Source organism: Bufo bufo, chromosome 3 (assembly GCF_905171765.1).
Source record: "Bufo bufo chromosome 3, aBufBuf1.1, whole genome shotgun sequence".
NCBI lineage: Eukaryota > Metazoa > Chordata > Amphibia > Anura > Bufonidae > Bufo > Bufo bufo.
In genome coordinates this window covers 159542834-159550127 of record NC_053391.1, presented here as the reverse complement: position 1 = coordinate 159550127, position 7294 = coordinate 159542834, and the positions used below count along the sequence as shown (strand labels likewise).

The following is a 7294-nucleotide window of genomic DNA, read 5'->3' as shown; positions in this document are numbered from 1 at the left end:
TTCTTTCCTGTTTTGGGCCTTAGTGACCGGGCATTTATTTTTTATTTTTTTATGTTTTCATCGTCCCTTTCCAAGCGCTATATTTTTTATTTTTATTTTTTTCCGATAATGTAGCCTTATGAGGGCTTGTTTTTTTTGTTTTTGATTGCACCATTTTGGGGCACACAAATCTGATTGATAAACTTTTAATAACTCGTTCTGGGCAGAATGGGGAAAAAACCCATAAATACCGGTTTTTACATTGTAGTCCGGTCCAAAAATATTGGGACGTCGGCACATTTCTAACATTTTTGGCTCTATATACCACCACAATGATTTGAAATGAACAAGATGTGCTTTAACTGCACTGTCAGCTTTAATTTGAGGGTATTTACGTCCAAATCAGGTGAACGGTGTAGGAATTACAACCGTTTGCATATGTGCCTCCCACTTGTTAAGATACCAAAAGTAATGGGACAATTGGCTTCTCAGCTGTTCCATGGCCAGGTGTGTGTTATTCCCTCATTATCCCAATTACAATGAGCAGATAAAAGGTCCAGAGTTCATTACAAGTGTGCTATTTGCATTTGGAATCTGTTGCTGTCAACTCTCAAGATGAGATACAAAGAGCTGTCACTATCAGTGAAGCAAGCCATCATTAGGCTAAAAAACAGAACAAACCCATCAGATAGATAGCAAAAACATTAAGCGTGGCCAAAACAAATGTTTGGGACATCCTTAAAAAGAAGGAATGCATCATTGAGCTCAGCAACACCAAAAGACCCGGAAGACCACGCAAAACAACTGTGGTGGATGACCGAAGAATTCCTTCCCTGGTGAAGAAAATACCCTTCACAATAGTTGGCCAGATCAAAAACACTCTCCAGGAGGTGTGTGTGTGTGTGTGTCAAAGTCAACAATCAAGAGAAGACTTCACGAGAGTGAATACAGAGGATTCACCACAAGATGTAAACCATTGGTGAGCCTCAAAAACCGGAAGGCCAGATTACAGTTTGCCAAACGACATCTAAGAAAGCCTTTACAGTTCTGGAACAACATGCTATGGACAGATGAGACCAAGATCAACTTGTACCAGAGTGATGGGAAGAGAAGAGTATGGAGAAGGAAAGGAACTGCTCATGATCCTAAGCATACCACCTCATCAGTGAAGCATTGTGGTGGTAGTGTCATGGTGTGGGCATGTATGGCTGCCAATGGAACTGGTTCTCTTGTATTTATTGATGATGTGACTGCTGACAAAAGCAGCAGGATGAATTCTGAAGTGTTTCGGGCAATATTATCTGCTCCTATTCAGCCAAATGCTTCAGAAATCATTGGACGGTGTTTCACAGTGCAGATGGACAATGATCCAAAGCATACTGCAAAAGCAACCAAAGAGTTTTTTTTAAGGGAAAGAAGTGGAATGCTATGCAATGGCCAAGTCAATCACCTGACCTGAATCTGATTGAGCATGCATTTTACTTGCTGAAGCCAAAACTGAAGGGAAAATGCCCCAAGAACAAGCTGGAACTGAAGACCGTTTCAGTAGAGGCCTGGCAGAGCATCACCAGGGATGAAACCCAGCATCTGGTGATGTCTATGCGTTCCAGACTTCAGGCTGTAATTGACGGCAAAGGATTTGCAACAAAGTATTAAAAAGTGAAAGTTTTGATTTATGATTATTATTCTGTCCCATTACTTTTGGTCCCTTAACAAGTGGGAGGCACATATGCAAACTGTCCCAATGTGCAGGGGCACGTTGCAATGGCTGAGAACAACACTGTAAAACTAAACATGCAATGCAACAGCACTCTGCAAACCAAATAAAGTACAAAAATGCATAATAATTGCTAATGCTATACTTATAAATTAGAGATGCTTGGCAAATCATTTTGTACAAAATTATTTGAGCCCATCTGCCACACGTCAAGGCGATCTCTGTAAGACTGGTTCCTAACACTAAATTCTACCTGTTATGTGCCATGACTGCTACCATACAATTCAGGGAGTGTAGGTTCCCCTTCCCCTCAAATTAATGCCTCATGCACACGACCTTTTTTTTTTTTTAATGTCCGCAAAAACGAGGTCCGTGATCCGTGATCGTTTTTTCGTCCGTGGGTCTTCCTTGATTTTTGGAGGATCCACGGACATGAAAAAAATGTCGTTTTGGTGTCCGCCTGGCCGTGCAGAGCCAAACGGATCTGTCCTGAATTACAATGCAAGTCAATGGGGACGGATCCGTTTGACGTTGACCCAATATGGTGCAATTGCAAACTGATCCGTCCCCCATTGACTTTCAATGTAAAGTCAGGAGTCCCTTTTATACCATCGGATCTGAGTTTTCTCCAATCCGATGGTATATTTTAACTTGAAGCGTCCCCATCACCATGGAAACGCCTCTGTTAGAATATACCATCGGATTTGTGTTAGATCGTGAAACTCAGATCCGACAGTATATTCTAACACCGAGGCGTTCCCATGGTGATGGGGACGCTTCAGGTTAGAATATACTAAAAGAACTGTGTACATGACTGCCCCCTGCTGCCTGGCAGGTGTACATGACTGCCCCCTGCTGCCCTGTATTTAACTCATTGGTGGCCAATGCGGCCCCCCCCTCCCTCCCCTGTAGTACCTTAGATTCATTGGTGGCCAGTGGCCCCCCCTTCCTCCCCCTCCTAATTAAAATCTCCTCCCCTATCATTGGTGGCAGCTGAGAGTACCGATCGGAGTCCCAGTTTAATCGCTGGGGCTCCGATCGGTAACCATGGCAACCAGGACGCTACTGCAGTCCTGGTTGCCATGGTTACTTAGCAATTTTTAGAAGCATTATACTTAGCTGCGATGTCTGTGACCGGCCGGGCGCTCCTCCTACTGGTAAGTGAAAGGTCTGTGCGGCGCATTGCTTATAGCACAGACCTGTCACTTACCAGTAGGAGGAGCGCCCGGCCGGTCACAGACATCGCAGCTCGCAGGTAAGTATAATGCTTCTAAAAATTGCTAAGTAACCATGGCAACCAGGACTGCAGTAGCGTCCTGGTTGCCATGGTTACCGATCTGAGCCCCAGCGATTAAACTGGGACTCCGATCGGTACTCTCCGCTGCCACCAATGATAGGGGGGGGGATTTTAATTAGGAGGGGGAGGGAGGGGGGGCCCACTGGCCACCAATAAATCTACAGGGGAGGGAGGGGGGGCCGGCTGCACTGGCCACCAATGTGTTAAATACAAGGGAGGGAGGGGGGGCCCACTGGCCACCAATAAATGTAAAACTGGGGAGGGAGGGGGGTGTGCCCCCTCCTGTCTGGCAGCACATGATCTCTTACAGGGGGCTATGATACGCACAATTAACCCCTTAGGTGCAGCACCTGAGGGGTTAATTGTGGGGATCACAGCCCCTGTAAGAGATCGGGTGCTGCCAGGCAGCAGGGGGCAGTCCTGTACACAGTTCAAAGTATATTCTAACTAGAAGCGTCCCCATCACTATGGGAACGCCTCTGTGTTAGAATATACTGTCGGATCTGAGTTTTCACGAAGTTAAAACCTCAGCTCTGAAAAAGCTTTTATGCAGACGGAGCTGCGGATCCGTCTGTGTGAAAGTAGCGTACGGACCACTGACGCGGATGCCAGTCTTGTGTGCATCCGTGTTTTTTCCCGGACCCATTGACTTGAATGGGACCGTGAACCGTTGTCCGTCAAAAAAATAGGACAGGTCATATTTTTTTGACGGACAGGAAACACTGATCACGGATGCGGCTGCAAAACGGTGCATTTTCCGATTTTTCCACGGACCCATTGAAAGTCAATGGGTCCGCGAAAAAAAAAAAATGAAAACGGCCACGGATGCACGGTCGTGTGCATGAGGCCTAAAGCTGACAGTCTGCAGTTAAAGCACATCTTGTTTGTTTAATTTCAAATCCATTGTGGTGGTGTATAGCGCCAAAATGTTAGAATTGTGTCGATGTCCCAATATTTAGGGACCGGACTGTAAATAATATGATAACTTTATTCTCTGGGTTCGCATGATTACTGCGATACCGAATACAAGTTAATATATATATATATATATATATATTATTTTTTCTTTTTTCTTTACTAGTTTTGCACAATAAAAGCCCCCCCTTTTTTAATATCGCTGTATCCCTAAACCCATAACTTTTTATATTTTTCTACTATTTTTATAATTTTTTTTTAGTTTTCACCGTGATGGGCAAATTGTGTGTTAATTGTATAATGCGGATCTTTATGGATGCAATGATACCAAATATGTTGAGGGGATTTTATTTTTGCAAATATTTTAAAAGCGTTTTTAGAGATTTTATTTATTTATTAGTCCCACCAGGGGACTTTGACATGCGATCCTGTGATCACTTCTATAACTTATCCAGTACAGTGCATTGTACTGTCAGTAGGAAACGTAAGGCACTCTTTAATGAGTCTGCACCAGTAGTGGACTAGAGGCTTTTATTAGGCCCCGGCTGCTGTGTACAGACATCGGTGCCCCACAGTCTTTTTCGCAGGGGTGCAGAAGTCTGACAGATGGACGCCACTCCCTCTGAAACCCCTTAGACACTGTGATTGCTATTGCCTACAGCATCTAAGCGGTTAAACAGCCGTAATTGGTGCTTCTGCTGATCCACGGCATTAGAGAAGGAGCCCGGCTGTCATGAGAAGCGCAAATCCCTGCTCTTCGCTGCATGGGAGACTTATGCCGCACAATGGCCTAGCCCTGGGATCAGCAACTTTCGGCACTCCAGCTGCTATGTAACTACAACTCCCAGCATGCACATGTACTTGGCTGTTCTTGTAATTGTGAAAGGAGGATTTGGGGAGTTGTAGTTTCAGAACAGCTGGAGTGCCAGAGGTGGCTGATCCCTGGACTAGCCTAAGGCCCCATAGTGACTGCTGTAAAGATGTATTGGCGGCCACTAAGGGGCTAACCTATTTGCAGATGTGAATGTGCCCTAAGTGGGATAGATATAAAGAAGTATGTCTGTAGAATCCAGTTATACAGAGTTTACCATAGAGACAGATGGGTCTGCACAGTAGCTGTAGACAGAAAATGGTTGGAATTTTAATTAACCCCTTCCCGTCCTATGACACTGGTGGGGTGTAGTTCCTGCACAGTGGCAGAATTGTACAGTGTGAGGATTGGAACCGAGTCAGGAGCTGTGTCTGCACCTTCCTCTGCAGGTGTCTGTTCTAACATACAGCTGACACTCTGCTGCGGTCACTAAGAGTGGAGTTTACTTCGATCCCAGCCGTACGTCCCCTTGGATGCTGCAGTCGATGGTGATTGAGGTGCAGTGTTTAAGTTGCTTTACACAGAGAGAGAGTGCCCATAGGCACATGCGTGACAGAATGATGGGATGCTGATAGATTGAAGTGTCAGCCTGGGTTCCAAAGTCGCCACCAGGTCTGCCATCTATGAGAGTTGGCAGGAACTAATAGGCTGCCTATCAGTAAAACACAGACAACAGAAATATAGCATTATATTATTGAAGGGATTAAAGGACTTCACAGTCAAATGACATGGTGGGACTTAGAAAAAGAAAGTGTTTAGAAAAATAACCAAAATCCTACATAAAAAAATGTACAATAACCCCCCCCCTTCTCTGGTTTACTATGGAGAAAAAATTAACTACTCATAACTGATATTGCTGCATGTGTTGCGACACATGCTATAAATGTGACACATTCATTTAACCCCTTAAAGAGGACCTTTCATCGGTCCAAACATTGTAAGATAACTATCAGTCTGTGTAGAGCCTGATTTGGTTATACTGGGAGGAGTCTGCCCTTTTTCTCCCTGGGCGTTCATTCTCTCAGGCTGTAGCGCTGTCCAATCGCAGCAGAGCTCACGCCCAGGGAGAAACAGGACAGACTCCTCCCAGTATAAGCAAATCGGCGAAAATACCGGGGGACATAGCGGGAGAACGGAGCGGCGCTCCGGAATAATAGTAAGTGCAGTGAGATCCCGGGGCGCCACTCTGCACAGCCTGATAGTTATCTTACACTGTTTGGACCGAAGAAAGGTCCTCTTTAAGGACACAAGCAACTTTTGGTTTTGCATTTACGTTTTTTCCTTCCCACCTTCCCAGAGCCATCACTTTGTAAAATTTTCCGTTCACAGTCATATCAGGGCTTATATTGTTCAGGACAAATTATATTTCTTATTGGCACCCTTTAATTTACCATAGCTTGTATTGGAAAAAAATATATAATTTTTTTTTGAGGTGAAATAAAAATTAAAAAAACAATTCCACTGTCTTTTGGGGTTTTGTTTTTACAGCTGTGCTGACATAACTACAATATTCTGCAAGTTGGTGTGCTTACGGCAGTAACACTTTATTTTATTTTTTTATGTGTTTTACATCACAATATTCTGAAAGTCCTGCAAGTTGATCCAGATGAAGGCAAAAAACCCCTGTGAGGTACAAGCCAATTTTCCCCACTTAAGGGGGAAAAAATTCCTTCCCGACTCCAATCAGGCAATCAGAATAACTCCCTGGATCAACGACCCCTCTCTAGTAGCTATAGCCTGTAATATTATTACGCTCCAGAAACACATCCAGGCCCCTCTTGAATTCCTTTATTGTACTCACCATCACCACCTCCTCAGGCAGAGAGTTCCATAGTCTCACTGCTCTTACCATAAAGAATCCTCTTCAATATTTGTGTACAAACCTTCTTTCCTCCAGACGCAGAGGATGTCCCCTCGTCACAGTCACAGTCCTGGGGATAAATAGCTGATGGGATAGAGCTCTGTACTGACCCCTGATATATTTATACATATTAATTAGATCTCCCCTCAGTCGTCTTTTTTCTAAAGTGAATAACCCTAATTTTGATAATCTTTCAGGGTACTGTAGTTGCCCCATTCCAGTTATTACTTTAGTTGCCCTCCTCTGGACCCTCTCCAGCTCTGCTATGTCTGCCTTGTTCACAGGAGCCCAGAACTGTACACAGTACTCCATATATGTGTGTATATGTATGTATGTGTATATATATATATATATATATATATATATATATATATATATGATATGGAAAAAAATGAGGATGCAGCACTCTGTCAATAGCGGGTGCAAAATCGGCCAATGTGAATCCGCATCGGGATCCAATGTAGTATACAAATGAAAAGAAGGCCAGCAGCACACCAAGGTTTTCAACAAAAAAATGTGAAGTTTATTCCTCCAGAGTCAGCAGCGACGTTTCAACAGCTTGTTGCTGTCTTTCTCAAGCTATGTGCATATGTGTTGCAAACATGCAATTTAAAGGTGCATCAATTACACAATTCAATTTAAGACAATTTATCC

General features: G+C 43.9%; 1 protein-coding gene across 2 annotated transcripts in view; it reads left to right on the top strand.

Moving 5' to 3' along the window:
* Positions 1 to 7294, top strand: part of DHRSX (dehydrogenase/reductase X-linked) — a 403310-nt gene that overhangs the window by 20563 nt on the left and 375453 nt on the right. The window lies entirely within an intron of this gene.